We start from the raw sequence: 26,448 nt of genomic DNA, 5'->3' as shown, positions 1-26,448 counted from the left end.
ATACTGCATTTCCATTTCTTTAGCATGGAAGAATTTGACATTTGCTGTATGGGTCTGAAGACCCTTGCTCACTTGTATATGAATGTCTAAGGAGTGCACAAACTCAAGAATGGCACAGCAAGGAAAAGAATTCAGGACACAAATGGATTGATGGATTTAGACCTTCCTTAATGCAATACTTCCCAATTATACATATTTTATTTGCTGCTGATGAGCATGAAAAAGCAAGAAACAAAGAAAAGGAAGAATTTTCAGAAAGGAACTATTCTTAAAATGACAGGACAGCACTTCTCCATGGCTGGACTCCTCATGCAATGAACCTTGCCTACTTTAAAGCATACTTTCATAATTATGTTCGAGGTGGGGGAATTGGGTTTTGTAGTCTTCTTGTCAGGGACTTTTTAAACTTCTTTTGTGCTCTCAGAGGCTTTGACTTTCTTAAACTTGAAAGACTTTCCATTTATTTTTACCCTTTTATTTCTTTTTATTCTCTTATGACTTATGCATCTCTTCTTTCCTCCCCCCCCCTTTGCTTCTCAACTTTAGCTGCAATTCTGGTTTCTTTCTTTCTTTCTTTTTCTTCTCTGTTCTTAATTGCTGCTTTTGTAAAGCTGAAGTGAAAAAGGGGCTTAAATATTCTTTCCCCAGCAATAGCAGACAGCAACTGCAAAATCTCTGAACACCTAGCAAGGGCTTATGGAAAGAAGTTTTGGTTTGGTTTTTTTTTTTCCCTTTGCTTTACTTTTAACTGTTCTTTAACAATCTGAGAGTGAGTAGTTTGTTCCTGGGCAAAATGTCTTGAATTGAATTTGGTCAGTGCTGTTAGAAGGCACTGCTAGGACTATGTGATGCAATAACACATAAACAATTAGTGAATCTCAATGTATAGCATTGGAAAAAAGGCCAATTATATGAATTTCATTTGTAGTCATGATGCAAAACTCCCAACATTCCTGACATTGGATGGAGCAATTTCATGAGGAATCTAGGGGAGTGGCAAAATTCTGTGGAAGAATAATTAAAACCTTATGGGATGATAAAAACTTCATTCATCTGTACCCTGACTACACAGCATTGCTATGCTGTCTGTCCAGAGAGGATAAGAACAGCTATTCAGAGAGAAGGGAAAAAGATGAAGCTGCACATTTTTACTCCAGATCTTCATGTCATGATCTTGATTCAGCAGTGCAATAATTCAGCAATAAGTTGAGAATTATGACAGGTTTTCTGGGACAGATTAAAACCTGAAAAACTAACAGATGCTACCATGTTAAAATTTCAGGACACAAAGCATATCAGGAATTAGTGGAGAGAAAATGGCATCTTTATCTGTTGATGACATTTTAAGCTTCAAATTAAGTGTGAAATAAGATGACTAAATTCTGTGTCTTCACTATGGACCACGGGATAATAGGGTTTGGAAGCCTGTTAAATTTTTTGTGAAAGTTTGGTCAGTGATGGGTTATCTGAGCCCCTAAAAATGAATGGATAAAGTTGAATATGAGTAGAAAACAGCAGAGGAAAAGAGAAAGACATCAGGAAGTTCAGACAAATTTGGATGGTCTTTTTAAAAGAATTGTGGAGAATTTTAATCAGAATTGTGGAGCCTTGTCTGAATAAAATTGTTAGGTTTTTTTTGATTATTACTTTACCCCTTGATTTGGGAGTTATCCCTACATATGGCTTCTATGCTGGCACATATCAGTATTTAGTCTTTTGCTTCAAACAATGTAGGAATTATTTGACTTCCTTTCCATGTGTTTCTTATTTCTTAAAAGCTGAGGGACTGACCTCCCAGCATTTCCTGCTCAGAAAGCCTTCAGTTCTAAATGTTTAGGCAACATCTAAAAATAATTGTTTATAAACACATTTTTAGAATCTAGCTACATATTCAGAGCCAAGCTGGATGTAAATGATATTTAGAGTTGCCCATGTAGCCAGATATGGAATATAAGTTATTACAGTTGTTTGTTAAGAAAGGTCTTGATGAGCCACATAAAAAGGGAATGGTAAGTTTGATAAAGTTCTGTTTAGTCGAAGATCTAAATAAATTCCTGAAAGTTTTCTCTCACTCTCAGTTACTTGATGCCTTTTGATCATGTGCAGATGTCACATGTGGGGCTGTTATGAGATCCAAGAGCAAACTTTCTTGGACAAAGGCACTTCCACACCTTACTGCAGCCCAGTTTATCCAAACAATGGGTGATAAACCAAACCCTGCAAGACCTTCTGCCACCCTTTTGCAGAATGGGACTTCATCCTTCAGGACCAGTGTCTGAAGCTCATCTGGGAGCAGACAAATAGGTGCAGTCTGTGTGTTGTCATTGCTGTGAAGGTTAATGAATTCAGAGTTAAGTTTGCTTGATACTTTGGCCTATTTTGAATCACAGAGCTGCTATGTTTTACAATCCACCATCTAGCCTGAGCTGCAAATCTCCATGGAGTTTTCAACACCACCAAGAAGGAAAGGAAAGATAATGCTTTTTTATTTAAAGATATTTCAATTGAGACTGAGAAAAAGAGGTGGTTAAAAAAGGTAGTTGGAATTTTAAAACTGGTGCATGTACGTTAAAGACAAATTTTCTGAATGTCAGTTTTGGGATTCTGTATTTAGCATCTTCTATCCATACAGAAAATGGACTATGAGGTTTTTTTACACTACACTCTTGATGTTATGTAGTTTTGTTGTTATTATAAATACAAATTCACTTTTTGGTGGGCTTGCTGGGAGCCAGACTTGCTTTTTCAGAGAAGAAAAGACTTTTATATTTCTTTCATGTGAAACACATCAGTAGAGCTACACTGCTAGAGATTTTCCCTCCATAAAGACAAATTTGAATCTTGTTAGAACAGGGAAAAAAATAAACAACCAGACTTTCAATTATTCTAATCTGTATGATTTTTAAGATTACAACATAATCATAACAGCTACAAGAAAAAAACTGGTACATTATGGGAAAAAATGTCAGTATACTTTGCTTTGGTATAGAGATATTAAAAGGATCATTCTGTGTCTTTTCTCCAGGAATGGCTCTTTCTCATTCAAGACAACTCTATCTGGCCAATAAGAACATTCATATTGTCATAAGGAACTTCCTTGACTCACCTTTTTGTTCCCTTTTTGGCTGTAAAATTTGCTGTCACTTTTCTCAATTTTTCTGCTTTATTTCAGTGGTTGCATCCTAACAAAGTTTTTCTTTTCATCTGTTAAAAATGTTCTGTCCTGTTTTATCAGCTAAGTTACAAAGCTGCACAATACTTACTTTTTTTTTTTTTTTTTTTTCTGTTTAGAAATTAGATAATCTGAAATATTTTCACCTGCAGGATTTTGTTCCTGTCTTATGTGGACATCCTAATATTCAATACAGTTGCTACCAAGGCTTCCAGCATAAGTTATTTTATGCAGCTTGGCAAAAACATAGCTGAGCATCAAAGGGACATTAATATTTGTTTGCCAAGAGTGGCAGATCTGATTCAAATCTGGCAAAGAATCCTGACAATAATGGCCTCTTAAGGAAGGGTGACAGATTTTTTATGCTGTGTTTCATGTGCAGTCTAAAAAGCATGCTGGAAAATGCAGCTAAAGCTCTAAAGAGGAAAATAAATCTTGTGGCAATATTCAGCTAACAAGGAGGCAGGGAGATGCAGACAAATCTCAGGGCATGCCTTTAGTCTCCATACATGGGTTGAGATAATAATTAGTAAGGATTTCTGCCTCTCTCTTGGCTCACAAGTGGCTTGCAATCACATTGTGGGGCTTGGCAATGTCTTCATTCGTGCTGGCTGAATAAATTCCGTGAATAATTTGCAGAGTCTTTTCTGTTCACAAGCATTTCACCAGTTGTGAGTGTTTGCTGTGCAAACTTTCCTTTGGAGGTGCAGGTCATGGAGAATGTCTGTTCCTTTGCTGGAACAAAGAGAATGTTTGGAAAAAAAAATTCTGGTGATGAATTCAATACTTTTTTTTTTTCCTTTTTCCATTTGAAAACACTTGTATTTCTCTGCAGAACATGGTTCTGCCAATGTTTTTTCTGATCAGTTCTAATGCTAAATCTCTGAAAAAATAATTGGCTAAAGGAAAATGCAAACCATATGTCTGTACCTTTCTCTATAAAATGACATGCATGTACAACTATCCAGGAAGTCCTGTAGATCATTGGGGTCCTATTTAGACTAAATTAAGCATGTTTGGGATCTCACCACTCTTGGAAGGCCCTGTACTTGTCTAATCCACCAGTCCAGACCATTAATGGAAAATATTTTTTTCCGATGTGCATGCCAAAAACCACACTTAGTGGAGCTGTAGAGAGGAAACTCTAGAGAGGGTGATGCATGCTATTTCCTATCTCCAGTCTGCCTGTCTGCTCTTGCACGTCCAATAAATCTGAGCAGCAGAACTCTGGTGCTGTAATAAACTCCTCAGATTGGTTTTACAGGGAGATGAGGTAACTTGAGCAGGACCTTTGCAGTTCAAAAAGAAGTAAATGCATCTTCTTGGAAATGGGAATCAGTTTCCTGGCTCCAAGGGGGGAGGCACTGAGAGCCCAGGACATATTTCAGCATTTCAGTTCAGTGCTTCCTGGGACTGATGCAATTTTTCACCTCCCCTTTCAAGCCAACATCTTGCTCCATTTCAGCTCTCCAAACTCAAAATTTCCTTAAGAAATGTGGATGGGGGGTTTGCACATCATTAGCCAGGCTTCAAGGTGTTTTGGCTGCCATGGCTGGTGCAATTTTCAGCGTCATTCAATGCACATTCCCTGATGAGTGAATTTGCATAACAATTTCTAATGGCTGGCTTTGATCAAAGCCCATCAGCCTGTGGGCAAGATGCTGAAAAATATGACTGGAGCAGATGAGGTGCAAGTGAGGAAGTGGTGGGTATTCACAGCCATATGTTGGAAAGGTGTTTTCCTTACTCTGCAAGGAAAATCCACATCCCTGGAAAGGTAGGCTGGTGCTGAGGAGGGAGGCTAAACCTTCCTTGTGCTTCCTCCTCACTGTGGTTTGTCATCCTATGGATTGGCATTCCCTAGTGTGCTTCCTTAGGAAACAATGTCCATATCTGAGAGCTGGTGGCCTTGCAGGCTGCTCACCACAGGGGTCTGGAGCTACCTTGAATTTTTTACTGAAGTGGTTATTACCTGATCCTTTTGAAAGTGTGTTTGTGAGCATTTTTTAGGTTATGTAACAGCTAATAATGAAAATATTTGAAAGAAGAAACAAATTTTTCTGGCAATGCTTTCCCCTTATTAAAGCTACACCATTTTGAAATTACTATGAATAAAACAAGACATGGAAAAATGAAAGAAACTACACAGCCAGCTTTGCTTGGGAAGAGGATCATCTGTTCATAAGGCAAGACAAATCCCTAGATGCAATAGTTTTCAGTGTGAATGAAAATCTTGTCCAGGCAAAGCTATTTCAATTTATTAATATCTGAGAACTATGCTGATATGTTTTTAAGTAGTTTATTCCATATAAATTGAGGGATTTTTTTTACTAATTCAGCAGTGTCTGGGTATGAACTGATGCAAATGTTCTCACATCTGTCAGGACTTGTTGATGATGGCTTCCCAATGTCATGGAGACACAGCACCTCTTTGCAGCTCTTTTAAGTTTCTGCTTTCTTGTTCCAAGCTTAAACTGAGTTCAAACAAGTGACTGAAATGTTTCCAGCTGGTAGAGGGGAAGCTCTAACAGATAACCTATGATGGGCTCAGTGTGCCACTCCACTTTGAGCTGCAGGAAGAAGAACTGATATTATTTTTTTCAAGTTATGTTTATTAAAAGGCAAGTACTTGGGGACCTCCATGGTGTGGGGAGGAGAATTCAGTCAGGGCACTGAGAGCACAAGCTTTGTGATTTATTGCATATGTGAGGTCCCTAAGAAAAAGGTTATGGTGAGTTATGGTGAGGGAATAGTTTTATCCTTTGTAACTGACAAATAACTTCTTTTTCCTTTGCAAGAGAGACTGGATTCATTATTTTCTCAAGATTTTTCCTCATGAATGTAGGAATTGCTTAGAAGAAAATTCTTTACAAAATGTCTTTTCCATGTATCTGAAATGATGAAGAATGATACTTTCCAGAAAAATAAATCCCTGAGACGTAGACAGGAGCTTTATCTTTGTCTATTTATTACCTAGCATTCAATGCAATGGCACAAGTTTAAGAAGCAACTTTTGGTTTGGCAAAAAATATTTGGGTTTTTGCTATAACATCAAGAGCCCAACCTGCTGCAGATGTCAGATGAGATGCAGAACTGATAGTTCTGAAAACCATATGCTAACTGAAAGAGAGCTGCTGTGCAGTTTATTATATTTAGACATTGGTTTCAGGGGCCCTAAAGTACTTTATTTTACACCCAGCAAATATTCAGGTATTTTAAGGTTATAGATTGTTCTCCTGGCTATCCATTTGGCCACACAAGGGCCATGGTGATGCACACTCTCCATTTCCCTCTTCCCATCCTCCTTTCATGATGTTTCTCCTCTCCCTTCTTCTTCCTGTCCTGTGATGTAGGAGGAAATGATTTTCAATGATGCTGAGTAAAATCAGACGTGGGAAAATCATCCAGCTCACCTATGCAAAGCCACACAGTGCTTAGCAGTGTTATTTCTCAGTCTGGAACAGCAGTAGACCCAAGTGATTTGAGTGTAGGTGTCTGTGAGGTTTGGACTTGCACAATAGGCCAGGTCATGAGCTAAATGAGTTTTGCAGATTAAAGTGGTGTGTGCTCTTGAGTCAAATTATTTGTAATGGGAGCTAGGTGGGCATTTCAGAGCTCTGGGGAGCAGCAGCTTGCCTGGAAAATGAATGCCTTTCAGTGTGCTGCTTCCAGAGGCTGCTGGAGAATGAGGGTTGCCATAGCAATACAGAAAAATTTAAACAGTTAATCCTTCATGCATGGCTGAATGGAGTGGGCTGAGCAGCAGAATCTGCAACCATCATCTTTGGCACAAACAGGTCCATTTTGGACGTGTTTATTAAACGTTTTCTGGTGTCACACTGGATGCTCTGCAGAGCCCCAGAGTGCTGAGCAGTGTAATGACACATCATTTGGAGCAGCAGCACTCTGGGGCAGGCACTTTTAAGTGGAGTGATGACAGCTGAGTGCCACAGCACAGGGTGACTCAAACCTTGGTGAAGGACCAAGTGTGGCAGTAAGGAAACTGCCAAGTGATGTTGTGTCCATTTGAAGGAGATAAAGAGCTGGATTTTGACAGTCCCTTCCACAGCCAGGCTCCACTGTAAACTACATGTTAAAGAAGGCTGAAAAAAAAAAAATCTTTTGAGGAAACTTGCCACTTTCCCTAATGCACCAACTATATGATTTTCATTTTTCTTTTTTTTTTTTCTTGATTTATCCTGTACCAGTTTTCTGCCACTGTTAACTAAATGTAGTGCTTTCAGAAGGTATAAAACAGCAGGGAGATGGTTCTCCCTCCTCTGGCACACCTGTCCAGGAATCAACTCACCAGGTTAACTGTGTAGTTGGGAAGTTTATGAGCTCTTGTGTGTTTTAGGGGTGTTTCTTCAGTGTCTGATTCCATTTTCTAGCTGCTTAAAATCAAGAGTCTCTTTTACAGGCCACTTTTAGATTGACTTCCTTGAGTAGTTTTGTACTACCTTCAAGCCTTTTATTCTCAATATCTGAATTTTCTGACAGTTTATGACTCTCAAGCCCTTTGGGTCTCAGAACAGGTCCGTGTAGGATTTGTGACAGAAAAAAAATTTCATCACTTCAGTTCCCTATCATTTGATAATGATTAATTCACAAGGAAATGCTTTTATTTTTCCTTTCACATGGAGTAACTTGAATGTGGGATCTTGTATAAAGAATTTGAAAAACAAAACTTTCAAAAATTTCTCACAGTACCAAATTCAGCATTGCTTCACAGGGAACCTGAAAATTTTCTATACCATATTTTTTCTGCTTGGGGAAATAAAGTTGCTTAGTTGCTGAAGGTAATATTTTCCCTCCATGAATACGAACTGTCACAAGTAGCCAATTTCCAGATTTCTGCTATAAGCACATCCAAAACAGTTCCAGTTCTCAGGTCCAGCTTTTCTTGGTGCTGTGTTCAGCCTTTGAGACATTTTTCCAGGCACAGCAGACAGAGGAAGCTCAGAAGCCTCACAACAAACACTTTGTTCTGAAGTAAGTTTGTTATGAAACCACACTGTCATCAATGCTGACAGAGGCTATTTTAAATTATTTTTGTGGATACTGTGCAAAGTAATGAATCCAGCTATGGACTTGCAAAGTTCCATTATGCAGTCACCCAAGGGGCTTCTCCTTGTCCTTGCAGTGCATACAGAAATGTGCAATCTAGCAAGTAACTTGTGTGTGACTGCATATTTTATTTTCCCTCTAAACACTGTGCTGTCAGAACATATCTGTCCTGTGGCATCCAGGGCCAGTGTGTCAAGATAAGCTAAATACCTTTGAATAGGTTAATGATGACTAAAAATTCCTCCCTTTCTGCAATTCCATCTTTATTTTTATTTTAGATTGATTGCTTTTGGTAGTGCATGATGTCTTAGAGGCACTGCCCACAGCTTTGAGCACAGGCTCATGGTCAGCTGTGTGCTTTCATTATCTGTGCTCATTTTTAGGCTGACATGCTCATGCACATAGGTCTGATGGTTGTTCAGCTGTTTTTATCAACCACAGCTTTTGCAAAACCATCCATAAGCTATACTATTCTTTTCCATATCAATAATCACAATAGATTTGCCCTGTATTCTTTTGGGTGTCATCTCTGTTTAATGTCTCTGTCTTTAAAGGACTTCTAGTTTTTTTAATTGTGATTTTCCTTTGAGATAGTTTCATGACTGACACATTACAGAAGTTGCATTTTTCTGTACTAGCATCTCTGTCTTGGTGATCCCCTGAATAGTGGTAACACAGAGAGTGAGGAGGAGGGAAACAAGCTGTGTGAAACTTTATGTCTCTCAGTTCCCTCTCCTTTTTATATCTTTGGATTGTCAGGAGAGAGGTACTGCAAAATTACTGAAATGGGCTATACATAGATAAAAGAGATGGGTAAAGAAGGAAATACACATCTGTCTCCACTTGTGATTTGAACCAATACTCTCAAGGTGATTAACTCTTGGTGCTCATCTTTAACATTCTGACTCCCTTCCAGCTGTATTATTTCCTCAAATTGTTAAAGAGTGCTTCCAGATTCTCTAATTTTCAGAAATTTAGTATAATTGGTGATACTGTCTCAGAATTAGGTTGCCAAAGTGCTTTGACTTTTGAAAAAATATAAATTCTTAGGGATATACAACACTCACTATGGTATTACCAGATTCTTTCTTCTTTCTTTCTTTGTCCTCCCACATTCTCATCAATACACCAAGGTACATGTCAACAACAAATAACAGTATTTTCAGGTCAGATTAGCTTGCCTTGGTTCTGCTCCTTTCTGTGCTTTCTCTCATTGGAATAGTGAGAAATGTTGAAAAAGCAAGTGTTAGCAATCCTATAGCCAGTTCCCACAAATCCTGCTTCCTTGCCCACAAGGATAGCCTGGGGACTAAGCAGGGAGCAGCTGAGCTTTGCAACATGCAGAGATGTCCTCAGAAATCCAGTGACATTCCCTCTGGAGTGCCACAGAGAGCACAGAGCCACGAGGATGGCTTTAGAGAGGCTCTGTGAACATCTCCTGCTAAGCCAACACAGATGCTCTGGCCCAGGGCAATCATTCCAGTTTGTGCTGTAGTGCAAGCATGTCACAAATCCCACTTGGAAAGGGACCTGCAGCTCCTAAGTGATGTCAGAGTGATAGTGGCTTTGTGGGCTCAGCCTGCTTGCATTTGCCCAAATCTGGAAGAATCTCTGCAGATGGATGAATGATGAAACACTCTTTTAGGCAGGGAAAGCAACAAGGCCATTGTATTGCTTCTAATGGATGAGTTCTGTTTGAAAATTGTTATAAAATAAGGTAGCTAGGAGCATTTTTTTCCTATTTCATTGCTTATAAATCTCCAGTTTCTGAAAAGGAGCACAGCAAATGCTACTACTTTCAAACTTGCTGCATTAGAAAGTTAACTGGAGATTTTTATATATTTTATAAATCTCTGGTTGTACACCCTGAATTAAGGGAGGTAATAGAATTTTTCCTCCCGATTTATGAATCTTCCTGTGAGAACTCAAATAGAGGTCCCTTCTAATAACAAATTTGGCTGCATTTCTAAGGAAATGGACACCAGAAAAGCCTCACTAAGAATTTAGATATTCTCTCTCCCCCAAAGTCCTACCATGATGGACAAAAAGTAGGGAGAGAAGAGGGAAGAATGAAATAAAATTAAATGTCTCCAAGTGTCAGTGAGGGATTGTTTAGGGACAGGTATTTCTCATTTATTAATTTGGTTATTTAATCCTGTGAGCACTAACACATAAATAATGTCTGTGGTTCCTTTGTGGGACAATTTAGGTGACTTTTTTTTTTTCCCTGCACAAACATAAGAGCTGCACCCAGTTAAAGCTTCACACAGCACAGGCTGATAGGAGTGCAGAGAGAATATGGGTTAATAACTTCATCTCTAATGAAGTAATTATGAATTCACCTGAAAACAATTCTAACAAAAATGTGGCACATGTTATAAGGCATACAAAGGAATTTGTTTTCTCAGTCAAAATAAACAGATCTGGATAAGAATGTAAGCACTTTTTGATCTTTGAACTCCCATGTTGGGAATAGTATTTCTCAAATGATATTTTAACACTAGAGTTTTGCTGGAGAGCAAAATAGTAATTTTGGTATAGATTTTCCCTTTGGTTATTATGTGGGTGTGAAAGTAATCTTCATGAATTTGGGGAGGTGAAGGAGTTACTTCACAGCTCATTTTCTTTCTTAAAATACTATCTCTGAGTAAGTGAATATCCTCATCTGTTTTCTGTTAGTCTCTCCAAGTTACTGAGGAAGGAGCCTTGGGAGCTGGTGTGGGATGTGAAGTGCAGGAATTCCTGCAGAAATTCAGTTTTCCCATTATTTATATAATGCAAAAGCCAGGATCACTGAAATAAGCTAAAAAGATTGTCACACAGACCACATGCTACTTGCTAGCAAATTGGCACTGAGAAACCAAAAGAAAAACTGTGATGGAGAAAAGCAGAATCATGTCTCTTATTTAATGGTACCTGGAAAAAACATATATTATCCATTTTCCCTTTGCTTTCTTTTTTCTGATTCAATTTTCCATCTAAAGAATATGTATTTCTTTTCATGCCAGCTTACAGTTCTTGAAATTTATTTTTCATGTATTTGAAAACACATATCTGGCCAGAGGTTTCCAAAATAGCCTACTGCCTTTCTACCAAAATGCAAGTTATTATACTACCCTTAGTACATTGGAGATGCCATAGGAATAAATATATAGTTTAGTAAGGATTTTTCTAAAAGGTTTTTCCTATGTGACCTTTTCCTAAACTCAGTTCCTCTTCTTTTCATCCCTTCTGAAAAATAAGCATGAAGTGGTGAGAAAGAATTTGGTACAAAGTAGTTTAATAACATTATCATCAGGGTACTGTTATTTCCTATTTTGCTGTTCTCTATCACTTGGTTATGTCTGAAAATCACACACTGGAAATGTGATCCATCTAGAAAACAAACAAAAATGGGGAGGGAAAGCTACAGAAAACTTAACAAATCCACCTTGCTGTGTTTTCTATTAAGGCCTTTTTTTTGGGTCATGTGGAAAACAAGGCATGTAAATTCATATAATGGAAAAATGGGATTTATGTCCTTGTATGAATATTTACATCCCTTCTTGCCTGAAGGAAATGAGCTGCATCATGGTACAGTTGTTCCCAGCCATGCCATGGGATCACTCCCTTTTTCCAAGAGGGTTTCCAAGAGACTCACATCTCTGTCCTCATTGCCTCCCCTTCTAAATGCTCAGAAGTTTCCCTTGCACAGAGATTTTTTTGAAAACAAAATGAAAACAGATGCTGAAGAGTTTGTAATTTCCATGCAGCATTGGTTTTGTTGAGCATCAGCATTAATGTCACATGCAATAGTGTATTCCCATTACTTACACCTCAACAGGGTGTGATTTTGTAATTTGCTGGTTTATACTGAGAATCAGTGTTTTTCAATATCATTTTTAGTGTGTAGCTCTTCCTAAAAGATTTGAGACAGACAAGTTTCTATCTCTGGGGCTCCTAATGCCATTTACATCCTAAATTAATGCATTGCTTTGGGGCCTTGTTTTTCCAACAAAATGGTCTCTGAGGGTTTAGGATTAGTAAGGAAAGTAGGAAGGGAAGAATAAGAGAAGACAAAGGTGGCAATGTGTTCCCTCTGGAGAATGTGTTAAGAGGCAGGACAGTTCTGCAGGTTTGGCATGTTGAGGATTTATATCATGAGAGAGCATCTCTCCTTTATAAATTATTGTGATAATAAGAAAAACACATATCCTGCTCCTCTGTCCAAGGAAGAATAGCCTACATTTGTTTTTCTTCCATAATTATCTTTCCAGATGCACATTCTCTGGCTCCATAATGACTTGAAATGAACCCAACCAGTCTCCATGTTCAAGCATTTCAAACCCTTCATATTTGAATTAAGAAAACAGTAACTGAGACAGAAATAATTATTGTTTATATGTTAAAAAAGGATATAAAACCAAAACAAATATGTTCAAACTCCTTCAAGAAGAAGCCAGAGTAGTCATTATTCTCCATTTCTAGGGTGGGTGATGCTTTCAATGGGAACCACCATTGTGGAGACATTGGAAAAGAGAAGGAAGTGCTCTGGAGGCTCATTGTCACAATGCAAGCCCAAACATGAGGTTTCTTTATTTCAATTCCCTTGCTTCTGTCAAGCCCATACATTTTAGAAAGGAAAATTTAAATTATGAGCCCACAATCCTAGAACATCAGAAGGACTCTGGGAAAAACAAAAAGAAACTATCACATATTCAGCCCTTCCTGAGGCTCCCCACACCACCCTTCTCTAAGATGCCAATTTTTTCCCCCTCTTGGATATGAATTTTGCAGCCATCTAACCTCTCCTAGTCCTTCAGCCACAGAATCATAAGTGATGCTTTTAAATCACAGACAACTTGACTTGGGAGGCAGGAGTACAGCACAGTGCTGAGGGGTTGTTATGATATTGTCCTGTCAGGTTGTACCACTAGTTCCTGCTTTAACTTTCCAAATAATTCTCAAGATAGTATTTTGTAATCATATAAACTTGAAGCCACAAAAGCATGCTGAGGCCAGATCCTCCAGTGAGAAAGTTCACAAGTAATTTGACTTCTTCTGCCCCAAAGTTTCTCTAAGGTAAATTGGGTTGCTATTCTCTTAGATTCTGAGAGGTATGATGAGTCTTTTTTTCCCCCCTTTTTCCTTTTTTTTTCTTTTCCTTTTATTTTTTTTTTTTTTCCTTTCCTCTAAGAGATCAGGCATTCAGAGGTAAATGGTCTCCTTCTGGTTCTGTGAAGAGCTTTTACATTTCAGTGGTCATACCATTGTGGTGAGTGAAACCAAGAGACCATCTGGTCCTCTATTTGATCTCTGGTAATGGCCAGGAGCAGATGCTTCAGAGGACAGAACTGCAATCCACAGCCAGTAACCAGACAACAAGAGAAGGGGTTTTTACCTCCTGTCAATTAGTGCCTCATTTATGCCTCGTAAAGTGAGCATTTTTTATTTCCCACACCTTTTGTTATCCATTAGTCTTAGTCTTTAAATTGTTCAGCACTATTTTGGTCTTGGATTCTAGAAATAGTGGTGGTAGAAATAGAAACAGAAACAGAAATACATTTCTTATTGTGTGTTAGCTTTTTCAGGGATTAATTTCACTTTTATATTTGACAATAGTCTCAGGATTCTATGTTTTATGGTAGAAAGGCAACAGCCATCCCAGAGAAGTTATCAGAAATAAAATAAATTCATTATTTGTTCCAGTAACCATCTTGTACTTCAGCTTGGACTTTGTGTTTCACCCTAGTTCAGTGGGAATTTACTTTTTTACTGATTAGAGTAGAAACTGGAAAATATCTTAATAAATACTAAAGCTGAATTTGCAAGAAGCTTTAGTTTGAATGGGCCTTGTTTTGATGACATTGTATTGAATCCTAACTTATAATTCAGAATTATTGAGTCTGATTAGTACCTCAGATCCCAAAGGCTTTGTTGATCTCATTTGTGTCTAACTGCACGTTTCTGCAGAGGTATTTCTGTACCAACTGCTCAATAACAATTCCTAGTTTGCAGGGTTTTGCATTAAGCACAAACTGGGTTTATTTCAGGCTGCTATCTCCAGCTAATGAGTTGCAATGTGTTGTTGTTGGCAAGGCAGTGCTCTCAGTCAGCAATGGTTTGTATGTTTTATATTGTTATTTTTAGTTTTTCATCATATCCTTTATTTTCCCTTTCATGCCAGAACGGTAAGCATTTTTATCCTGTAGGATGAGATTTGATGCACTGATTGTCTCTGAGCAAGAACTTAACAGCTGAGTGTCTGGATTGCACCCAGGGGATGGAGGGTCAGAGCTGTGCAGCCCAAAAAAACCAAAGGGGTTTTCCCCAGTCCATGCCCCATGACATCACAGCAATAAAAGCTGGGAGAAAGCAGGAAAGTTTGGAGTGGTGGAGTCTGTCTTCCCAAGTAACTTGTATGGGTAATGAACTTGGCTGAACACCTGCCTCCTGCTGGAAAGTACTGAATTAATTCCTTATTTTGCTTTGATTTTCTTTCTTTCTTTCTTTCTTTTATTTATTTTTAAATTTATTTATTTTTTTAGCTTTTGTTTTCTCTGCTGAACTATCTTTATCTGAACCCAGGACTTTCTTCCCCTTTGCCCATCCCATTCCTCTGCCCCATCCCACCACAGGGAACAAGTGAGTGATTTTGTGGGGCTTAGCTTCCTACTGGAGTTACTCCCCAACAAATACTTAAAAACTCTAGTACTCTTCCCAAACAGATATTGACCTCCTGAATTGCCTTTTAAAAAAACTACTCAGACTCCCAAATTCAGAAGAGTTTGATGTTTTTTCTACCTTTGCTGTGCCTTATAATTTTCTCTTTTCTTTTTGCTATTCACAAAAAGATCTAACAGTGAAAATTATGTTTTTGTTGTTTTGTTAAAAGATTATCAGATAAAGAAAGGTTCACAAATCAGATCTGCTGTGTACCCAGAAAAGGATGGTGAAAAATTAATATATAGGAAGAACATTCAGTAGAACATGATTTCACTTCAAAGTGCACAGAACCAGCACTTTTATGACAGATTTGATTTGCAGCTACTTCAGGAAACACAATATAAAAAACTTTACAATGAACAAACCAAGAAAAAGTGCAAAAGGCATTGAAAGTTAACTGCAACATTGTGAAATGTCATTTTGTCCAGTCTGTAGGAAACGTACTGATGTCAAGCAGCTGTGAAGTCTCTGCTGCTTCGTGGCAGAGTCATGATTGATTTGGCTTCATATAGAACCATGTGTACACATAGATGAAAAATTCCTGCAAGCTCTAGAAAATCAACAGCAGCAGCTTTTGGACAGGCTTAATGTGCAATCTGCTGTATTGGTATGGATTGAAATTTAGCAGGTTTGAGGGGCTTGTGGTGTACAAGTGTAGATGCAGATTGGTTCCTGGATAATTAAAAAATGCTGCCTCAGCTCCATTAGAAGGTGGTGTGAGGTGCAGTTCCTTCCAGCCCTGCATAACATGGGCATTTCAGAGTATTTAGTCTGTTAGAAATCATCCAGATTACACAGAAATGCTAAAGAAATTAGTTGTTTTCCTTTTAAAGACAAAATTACTGCTGCTTTCAGCTTAGCTTGGTGAAAATTGTATCAGCAATTTTTACAAATCACTGCAAGTAGTAGAGGGGAGGAGAAGAAATGAGTAAAAAATAATAATCTTTCCAGTGTGAATATTTACTGTGGCATAAGAAGATATTGATTCTCACTGTGATTAACTTCAGGGAGTCCTTTGACAGTGAAAAAAGCAATGACAAATTGGCACAGGGAAGGGATGAATGAAAGGAATAGGTTTTCAATGTACACATAACCTAAAGCATGGCCTCAAGTCACCAGATGGCTCAAGGGATTAGCAATGCTGTGCAGCCTTTTCCCCTTGCCCTGTCCCCTCCCCTTTAAGCAACAGGTTCAAATGTTCAAGCAAGCAGCAAAAGCATCCAGACAGACTCAGCTGAAATGATCTTTATCTACAGCAGGCAGTGTAGAAAAAGTGGTCACTGCCCAGTGGTGTTACCTCTGTGAGAATAATTATCTGCTGGGGATGTGTGTTTCTTTGTTTGCATTGAGGTTAAATTGAAATCTTCCCTCTGGAATGTTTCAATTTATTTTCAGGCCCTTTCAAAAACTTCATTATGTTTGCAGTCATTCTGTAAATTTTGAAAAGAAGCACCAATCAGAAAATAAAGCAGTGCTGTTTAAAACCTGTCACAAATCACACAGTTGTTTGCTTCAATTAGGAGAGATCAGATGTGCACTGTAAATCTGTGAACACACATCAACTATATGATTCTGAGTCTTAATTTTCAGTAACAGTATTCTGTCAGAGACATTTTGATGAATTTTGCTTCCAGTCATATCATTTTCTTAGGGGAACACATGCACACACCATAAAAATATGATCATGGCTATTAGTAAATGAAAATCCTTCAGGAAATCTTACTAAACTACACTCTATTTAGCTTTTATTTAAGACATCATATGAGATATTGTGGGGTAAAAGCTGTTGAGGAGTCATCTTTTCCTCTATGCTTGTAGTGCTTGCTTAGTAGATAAATAAAGTACTTTAATCCTTGTAATGAGAACTAGAGGCTATGTTTCACCAGCATGGAAATCAATAATCAAAATCATTGAGCATATTCTACATTTAAGTTAACAGTAATTAAAGTGAAAAACAAAAGAGACCAAAGCAAAACCCAAAAAACTAACTAATGGAGAAAAAGGTAAGGCAAAAAAGCCACTGAGGTTTGTGTATAAATGTAACACTGAATATTGTACCATTTCTTCTTGTGTAACACTCCTTTAATTTAAAAAATATGTGTCTAACTTGAATTTTAGGCTGTTCATACTCTGCTAGCATTTAGCAAAAGAACTAACTCATTTTCTTTTCTTCAATATGCAGAAGAGGAAAAAAAACCTAGTTGAATTTAGTGACCTGATTTTGTACTGCAGATTAGATAAAATTCTACATTTCTTCTGAGTTATTTGCCTTCTGATGCCTGTTTTTGCAGCTAGCTGCAGTAAAGGGCATGATTTATACTTCAGATTCTAAAACAATTATTTTCTTAAATGTTCAGGCAAGTTCTTTGTGTTGTATCAAAGTTTATTTTGTAAATCTTGACCTTTCAAGTTGATATATTGGCCCCACTGACGTCACTGGCAAGGCTGTTTTGGACTTGAAAAGGGGGCAGGTTACTCTCAAGGATGCAGTTTTGACTCCTATAGTCAGGTTGAATCCATATTGCCTGGGATTTTACTCTGTTTTTTTTGTTTTTTTGTTTTTTTCTAATGCTAATGGTACCTCTCAGATAAGAGTATCTATTCATCAGCAGTGCTGTGCTATTTGAGCACACCAGAACCTGTAAAGCACAAAGTTTGAGCTGTTGATTCTTATTGATTCTATTAAGTCACAACCTAATACAGTTCAATTTATGAGTCAGTGCAATTCACTGCCCCCCTTCCTTTCCACCAAGGATGTAAGTGGTGTGATTGCAGATTATGGGGCAGACAAACATTAGTGTGAGGTGGGCACAGACTGGCAAATCTCCAAGGACAAGGAACAGGAGAGAGGAACAAGGAAGAGAACTTCTCTGTCCTTTGGTCCTTTGTATTTAGGCTGTCCCATTAATATCAAACAAAACCAGACAAGACAAGAATGCTCAACTTGAACAGACCCTGATTCTGCTAGACCTTTCAATAAATAATTGCTTTGTGCATAAAGAAATCATTAGATTAAATGTCTTCATGGAAGAGAAGTTCAAAACAATGTGACAGCCATCACTGAGCAAGTTCAATACTGAATAAGCAAATTTTTTGCTCAGATTCTCTTTACTTATATGGTCTTGCCATTATCATGATAACTAATGAACCTAGAAGAAAAGCACCAGGAAAATAAATAGTGTAATATAAGCTGATCTGGAATAGAGTTTGGCTTCTGCAAGCAGGGATGTCAGACTGAACTGAATGTTCAACAATATCTGCACAGCAACTCACCAAGCACTACACAAATTCACAGCAATTCACCTGAGAATAAGAGTTCACATCTCAATAATCTTCTTCTGAGACTCTTTTTTAGCTTTTTTCACATTTTGTCTTTATCTCATTTTCTGCTATTTAATGCTTTATAAGTAGCAAACTATCTTGTTATTTCTTTTAGAACTTTGCTTTGTAATCTTCCTTGGAACTTGCTGGATTTTTTTCTCTGTTATATATCCAGTGTATCATGATACAATCATGCCACTTACAGCATGAATTTCAGTTCATTTGCAAACTTAACAGCTTTACAGTGCAATTACTGTGATATATTTTGCAGAGACATGAGCCTGCATTTCTTATTTGGGCAATACTTCTATAAGTTCATGTGTTAATCAGCAGAGACAAATCATGCTGACATTGAATGAAGTTTGCTTTGTGTTTATGTATTGCTTCATAAAACTTGATCACACCCTGGTACACTGAGAGGGGTCAGACTTAGGCTCCAGGAGCTTTTAGCATCTCCTGTTTTCCCTGGTTATCATGGGCTTCTTCTGACTCTCTGAAATATCTCTCATCATTTTATATCAGCTAAAGGTTCAATTCAAATAAAAAGGGGGGGCTGGTCTGTTGGTCATCAATCATTTTAGCCTATTATGTTGATTTCTGTGAAGCATCTTCTGTATAAAGTGATGTTCAGTTTGAAAGTTGCAGAACTGGTATCTAAACAGAAATTTACTGTAGTCACAGTATTCCTACATGAGCTGTTTATTGAAGTGCAGAATGCATAGCTATGGACTATAACAGTGGACAACAAAATGTGAGACATAAATGCTGTTTGGTAAAATACACTTTTTAGTACTTCTCTGAGTGCTGCCACTATTGTTTAAAAATATTTGAGGCACAAAATTTGTTTTAGAGGAAAAACTCCTTAAAAATGTATCTGAAAGACTAAAGCTTGGCCTCCAAGTGCAGTGCCAATATCCTTTGTGCTGGACTTATTCTGAAAATGGGGAGTTTCAGACAATTTTGCAGTTGTTCTCAGATTACAATGAAATGCAAACCAGACTCTAGAAGTGTGCACATGTGATTGTTAGCCTGTGTGTCAGCTCTGTCCTCACAGAACAAATTCAAAACTGCAGCTTTGCAGCAGCAAAGCTCTCACTGCTCGCTCTCTGTCGAGGGCCGTGTCAGATGAAGGGAGGTGGGAGTAAAACTCTTTTCAGAGGTGGGCACAGGCCATGTAAACAGATGTGGCTGGGCTGAAAGGGGAGCCTGAATGGCAGCATTGTTCCTGCCTTCCCTCCCTCCCTCCCAGCAGGGACCCAGCACAAGTCCTGCTCCCGGGATGAGAGCTTAAACCCTGCCTGGTACAGCCCAAAAAAATACCACAGTCACTCACCTCCCCTGGGTCATTCCAGAGGCATTCCTCACCACTTTAGAGCAGCTTTTTTTTTTTTTTTTTTTTTAACTACTTTATTATTTTTTCCCCAACAACATAACAAGGCAGAATTAATTTTAAACAGACACTTCCAAAGTTTTTCCCAGTTGGACCTTTACATTTCATAATTCATTGTAGTTTATTTTGGAAAGTTTTCTGTGACCCATGATGAACATGTAAACAGTATCTTTAATATATACATATATATATATAATGCTGTTCAATAGCTTTACATTAAGTGCATTCCAAGAAGCATGACTCAGGAGATACTATAAACATATTTATTCAATTACATATGTTAAAGTAAAATCCTCTAGTCTTCAATTTCTGATTGCAGGGACACAATTCAACAGTGTTGATAGAAATTCATCTTTTAACCTCCATGCCACTGCTGAGTTTCTATACATGTTCATGGATGTATTTCATTGGGAGCTGTTATTGTGGAATACTTGTAAAGGTCACATATATGAGCATTTGGAAACTTGCCCAGGTTGCTTCAAGAAACCCTGGGGACAGAGAGTTCTGTGATTTCTGAGGCCTTTGTAGGGAAGAGGTAGAAACAGCCACTTAATTCTAGTTTAAGGGTTTAACTAGACTTTGTTTTGTGGAGATAAAACAGCACAGTTGTCCCCAGTTTTGTTAAGAAATGTATAAACTGGAGTTATTAATGAAATATTTAAGTTCAGTAAATTGCTATTCATTAAATACATGCTGCTCCATTCTGCTGCCAGGACTGGTGGTTTTTCCTCCCCTCTTGTAGTGATGAAAGTTTGTAATCCGTGTGTTTCAGATTTGTAAATTCTAACATTGGGCCAGCTGTGTGTGTGAAGTGAATGAATGTATTTTATAGGCATTTCTGGGAAATGAAGCATGCCAAACATCACCAGAACAGAAAATGAGAAAGTGAAACAGAAGAAAGAGGGTAGAGGAATGTATGAATGGTAAGGGCTAGTTTGCATTACTTTCATAGTCAAAAATTAGGTGTAATTCCTCTGTAAGAGCTCAGAGGGCACACATAGGCATAGGTCTAGTTAATTTTCTGATGCCTGAGTAATTTTTTTTGCATCAGCAGTGGCTTGGGGAAGCAAAATGAACACAACAGCATGCTTTAAACAGTACTTCAGGGTCACCCTGCCAGTGTTCAATTTGCAGTTCTGCTGTAAATCTGCCACCACAGGCAATGTACAGGAGCGTGCTCAATCCCTTTTTTTGGCTGGGATAGGACTGGCTTGCTTATTTTTTGGCACACTATTAAAGTCTAGTTTGCTGTGGCTATTTTTTTTTTTCTTTCAGTACTATGATTTTGTCTCAAAAATAGTGATGGGGAGTGAATAAGGTGGCCTGATTTAATTTCTTGTTCTGCCACACACTCTGACTTTGTGTCTCGTGTCACTAATAGATCTGATGGGATTTTGGCACCAAACCAGGGAAGGGGAGGGAGGAAGGGATGAGCTGCAGAGAGAGCTGGTGCCTTTCTCAACCCAAAAGTGATGTCAGGCCCCTCAGCCTTCTCTCATTCCTCCCTGACAGAGCCAGAGGCATTTCTCTATACATGAGTGTGTCTCATGCATTCATGAGGCTTTTTGACAGCACAGCCTCTTTTGTTGGGACACAGATCACAGCTCTGCCCTTCTCCCAGCTGCCATATGGTGCAGGGGAGAGGGGCTTTCAAAGGGAGAGCAGGGCTGAGTGAGGCAGGGAGATGAGATGGATTTATTTTCAGGGAGAAGGAGGAAAGTTACTGTGACTGCTGGAGAGAAGAGGGGGTGCCTTGGGACAGAAAAGTGTCTCCAGAGCAGGCAAACAGGCTGTTGGGATGGTAGCCACCTTGTGCTTGCTCTCCAGGCACAGAGCTTGAAAATAAGCATGCACATTTTTGTTTCCTTAGTCATGTTGGCTGAGGAAAGCTGAGAAAGTCTGATAGCCCCAGTGCCTCAGCCCAGCTGAGGTTTCACATTTCTCTGAGACTGAGCCCCTCTGCCCTACCATGTGTGCATCACTGTAAAGCTTCAGTCTGACAATGTTAGAAGACTCCAAAAAATACCTGTCTTCACCGTGGTGCTTGGAGAAGGACTGCTTGAAGGAAAACATCAGAGGATAAATCCTTCTCTCTGTTCAGTGTGTGCAAATGCACTAAAATAACTGAGTTTTTCAGACTTACAAGTCATTACCTTGTTTTGCCAAGGTGGCTTACTCTATTAAAAAAGAAAAATTAACTGACTCGAATTTATTATGTGTTGTTTTTCCTCTCTTTTACTTCATTCAGCTTCAAAAGGAATCCTGTTTCACACCTGCCTGCAGCCACTCTGACTTCCAGATTTGGTGACCAAATATTTCAACCTAAAAAAAAAAAAAAAAATTATATGTGCATGTCTTAATCAAAAGAATTTCTTTCTGAGATTTCTTAAATTGTGTGGCAAATCGGATTGTACATGTAATGATACACTTCTCAAAATTTAGAAAAACTTCTGCTAAAACTGATTGGAATTGCAGTTTTTATTCCCAGAAGAATTATTAAATCTGTGTAATTATTTTAATATCCCTGTGGGACTGTGTAGAATGGACAGGAAGGGAATCAACTATGTCATTTGGAAATTTTGAAATGTTTTGTTCTAAATACATTTAAGGTCATTTTGTGTCTCCTGAGCTGCTTCAAGAGAGTTATAGAAGTTACAATTCTAGGGACATGTGAGAGGACTGGGAAAATCAAAGACAGAGAACATTTCCACAGGAAGGGAGGATGCATGGATAGAAGAGGCAATGAAAGGGATGTGGTACAAATTTAAAAAATTGTGCTTGGCACAGTAGCTGGGGAGCCATTATTCACTATTTCCCAAGTAACTGACTGGAAGACACCCAACACCAATTTAAAATAAAAGTTTTGAAATTAATCAAGTGAATTCATTTATGTCACTGTGCAAGATTAAATTGAAGCTTTCATTGCTACCATAAATTCTGAAGGCCAAAAGTATAGATGGGTTTAAACTGATCTATTTGAAGATGAATAAAGTTGATGTTGCAGTACCTTAGATGCAAACTTGTAGCTTGGGAAGTCCTAGAAATGGTGCATTTTGGGGAGCTGGGGAAACATGTCAGAAGAAGCAAAATTTCTAATTTTCTTGTATTGTTTTATTTCTTCTACTGACCAGTGCAAAAACCCAAATATATATGAAGTCAACATTTTATCTGCCTCAGTATAGTTTTTCTTTTATTCTTATAAAATATTTATCAATTCCAGTAAGCTGGGCTCTCTCTTTACTCCTTTTATCCAGTACCATGGGTACCATTCATACGTTCAATTCTGTAGTTGACTTTTGAGTTTTAACTGGAGTGAAGATATTGAAGCATTTGGGAAAATGGGAAAAGCAAAGCTTAAGTGGTTCCTGAAAGTGACTATAAACAAAATACTGCGTTTCTAAAAAATTAACTTCTTGACTTGGATTTGACATAAGATTGCATTTAAAACTAACAAATTTGTTTTTAATGAAAAAATTAACACAGCTTTTGTTACAGATGAATACCTTATATAAAGGTTGGTGTTTCCATTTCCCAAGCTGTGCTGCTGAAGTTCATTTATTGATCTTACAGATTGCAACAGATCACACAGGTCCACTGAAACACTGTGGTACTTGGTGCAGAGAATCAGGATTGTCCCTTCACACCACTCCCTGGTTAGAGGAGGTGGAGAAATGCCAGCCTGAGTTCATTGGCTTGGATTCAGCAATGCCTTTGAGCAAGAGTCAGCAAAGCTTGTTTTAAGTTAATGATGGTGCTGCACACAGCCCTCGTGGAGAACATGTGCAAAGGATCACGTTCCCCTTTCATGCACATGTAGAAAAGTAGAATAGGATGAATAAAACCACTTCGCCAAGATTATTTCTGAGAATTTTTAAATGAGTCATCCAAGTTTTCGTGTCGTTCATAATTTAAATTATCTGTATAATTGTGCTTTTCCTTCTGCAAATAAAAACATATGCAAATGAATGAAGGAAAGGAAAATAGTATTTTTGTGAGCAAGTGGCAGTCACAAAAGAACTATTGTGTTATTTGTTATTGCAGTTTTTTCTGTCAAGTGAAAAGACATTGCCATTGCTAATCATCTTAAAAAATACTGCTGCTTTTTGAAGAATGAAAAGCAGCATTTGATCTAAATTCTAACTCTGCGTGGTAAATCAGTGTTAGTCACAAGCATATTTATTCAGTATTCATCTTCTCTAGCTAATTTTGCAGTAGTAAAAGAAAGACAATTTATACAAAAGAACAGAGAGGTAAGTGATTTTTTTCTTTTATTATAATTATTGTCATTGTTTTGATCAATATTTTCACTTAAGAAATGAAGGAATGCTCTGCTGGGTGAGACTGGTGGTCCAGCTTCCAGGAGTGGTATAGGGAAGGACATGTGAGCCCTTGTATTTTCAGAATTCCAGTCCCCTCAGTCCCTGGACATCCAGAACTGTGGCACTATCTGGTTTAGGACTAGGCAGGCATGTACCCTTTTTTAATCTATTTGATGATCATCTGACCATGAGTTTATCTAATCCTTAACCTGCTGATACCTCTAGACAGGAAATTGAAATATCAATAATGAATGGGAAAGAGTACATTCTTATAATCTTGTAATCAATGCTTTACAATGTAAAGGAAATTGTTTATTAAACCCCACCATTTAATATGTTTTATGGGATCAAAGAATTTGACCAAATAGCTCTTGGTTTCCACATAAGATTTAAACCAATTGGCACAATTTGTGATATTCAAATAGGCAGATTTGCAATTTGCTTTAAGATATAACATGTATAGCTGTGAGTTTAATTGTCTCAAGAATGCCAAGTACAATAAAACAAACTGAAAATGAAGTGCTCATAAGTTTAATTGAAGAGAGTACTTAGCACCTTGCTATATTCTAGGTAAACTTCTTATTCACTATCTTATGGTCATTACACACAAGTGAAGTGAAATGTTCTTAACAAGGTCAAGCAAATTATTTAGGTGTTTGATTTTCATAAGGGTTCAGTCTCAAGTACAGATTAGAAGAATGAATGCAAATTCCTTTAGATGGATGTCTTTGTTCCTAAAATTAGTGTCTATGTATTATGTTTGGGCTGCCTGGTAAAACTTCCTTATTCTTATAGGCAGAGAAGGAGCTAGAATCTTGGTGCTCCAAGGGTAGGTAAAGCATGTTAATTCATGAAGTGCTTCAGCAGCCTCACAATATTCCCAGTGTGCCTTGCTTGTGAATCTGTATTGCAAACCAACAGTAATTGTATTGCATGGGGGTAGTTTTGCCCAGTTTTTAGAAATTTAATGCTAAAGCATTAAAGATATCTTGGTTCAGCTACCACAGCTACAGAGAATCCTAAGGCCATGTGATCTGGACCAGTATTTATCCCTGCATAAGGACATCTATCTTGATTTTCATTGAATTCAGACTTTTAGAAAATCATTTGACAGGACATTAGACAAGAATTGCTCTACTCAGGCATGTCATTCTGAGTAGCACAGAAGTGTCAAGCCACATTTGATTTCAGTTGCTGTTATTCATGTACGGTTTTGACAAGGAAGGCATTATTATATCAGATTTATTCAAGTACCATAATTAGGCATCTCGTCACTTTACAAAAATTATGTCCTGTCAACAACAGCAGTGACAGCAAGAAGTATGGGATATCTGTAGAAAGCGATGCATATTTTATATTTAAACATAATATGATATACTTGTAGCCTGTGGTACTGAGAGAACTCATTGTATCTTGAGAGCCTTGCAGCCTCCAGGTAGGTCATTGCTGCAGTTTGGAACTGGAATTGTTCTTGAGTCTTGCCTGGCATGAGAGGATTTTGGGAGAAAGGTTTCTCATCGATGATACTCAGAGGAAACAACTGTTCTGAAAGCTTCTATTTCATTAGAGTGTCCTAGGGTGACTTTATGGTGCTTGTATCCCCAATATCTCTTCTATTTGTGCTGGATGTTAAATTCTGCCCTTGTGAGACTGGTTCTGAGAACAAAGGGGGAGAAAAAGTGCAGAGTTTGTTTGCTTTTGAGGGAAACATTCTTTTCAGTTTGTACCCCAAATTTCCAACAGCAAGATGAATCCACCTCACAGTACAGCACACAATGTCTGAATTAACCCTGTTAAGAAATTATGCTTGTAAAGGCTGAGTAGAAATCTGCTGTGCAATTAAAACAAATTGTTTTAATTCTAAATATAATAACTTTAGTAGTATAGTAATGAAATATATCAATAGAATACAAGCAGAATGCTTAAAAGAATCTTAGGGATTCTTTAAGTCCATGTGGGAAATAAAACATTCTTATGTAAAAATTCTTATTCCTGAGTTAAGGCATTACCAAAACTGAGTAACATAGGTTATCCTTGGTACTGAAGCAGAAGAAATTTGTAGAAATTATGTTGCTTGTTTTAACATTCAGTCATTCTTAAAAGTATATTTTCTTGTCTTTTTTTTAAAGACACCATATAAAACCAGCCAATTCCTTTCACTGGAAGCTCCTGGGTTCTCAGCAGATTTTGCTGCAAGCAGCCTCTTACATGACTTCACTAACTTAAGTTACCAAATTTTGCAATGTACAGACTTTCATAAGCATTGTAGTGCTGCAGTTAATAAAAAAAAAAGAAAAAAGAAACTATCTGTGTTCCTTATATCTGCAAGTGCTTAGTACTTTTACCCACAAAATATCTTAAAAGAAAATGACACTGGTTTTGTCCATGGCATTGCACATGCTGAGATATGTGGTATCCTGAACTGTGTGGGCTGGGAAGGAAAAAAATATGGGAGGACTACCTTTCATGCTTGA

This window comes from Oenanthe melanoleuca, chromosome 4, assembly GCF_029582105.1.
Source record: "Oenanthe melanoleuca isolate GR-GAL-2019-014 chromosome 4, OMel1.0, whole genome shotgun sequence".
Classification (NCBI taxonomy): domain Eukaryota; kingdom Metazoa; phylum Chordata; class Aves; order Passeriformes; family Muscicapidae; genus Oenanthe; species Oenanthe melanoleuca.
This window is presented reverse-complemented; position numbering follows the sequence as displayed.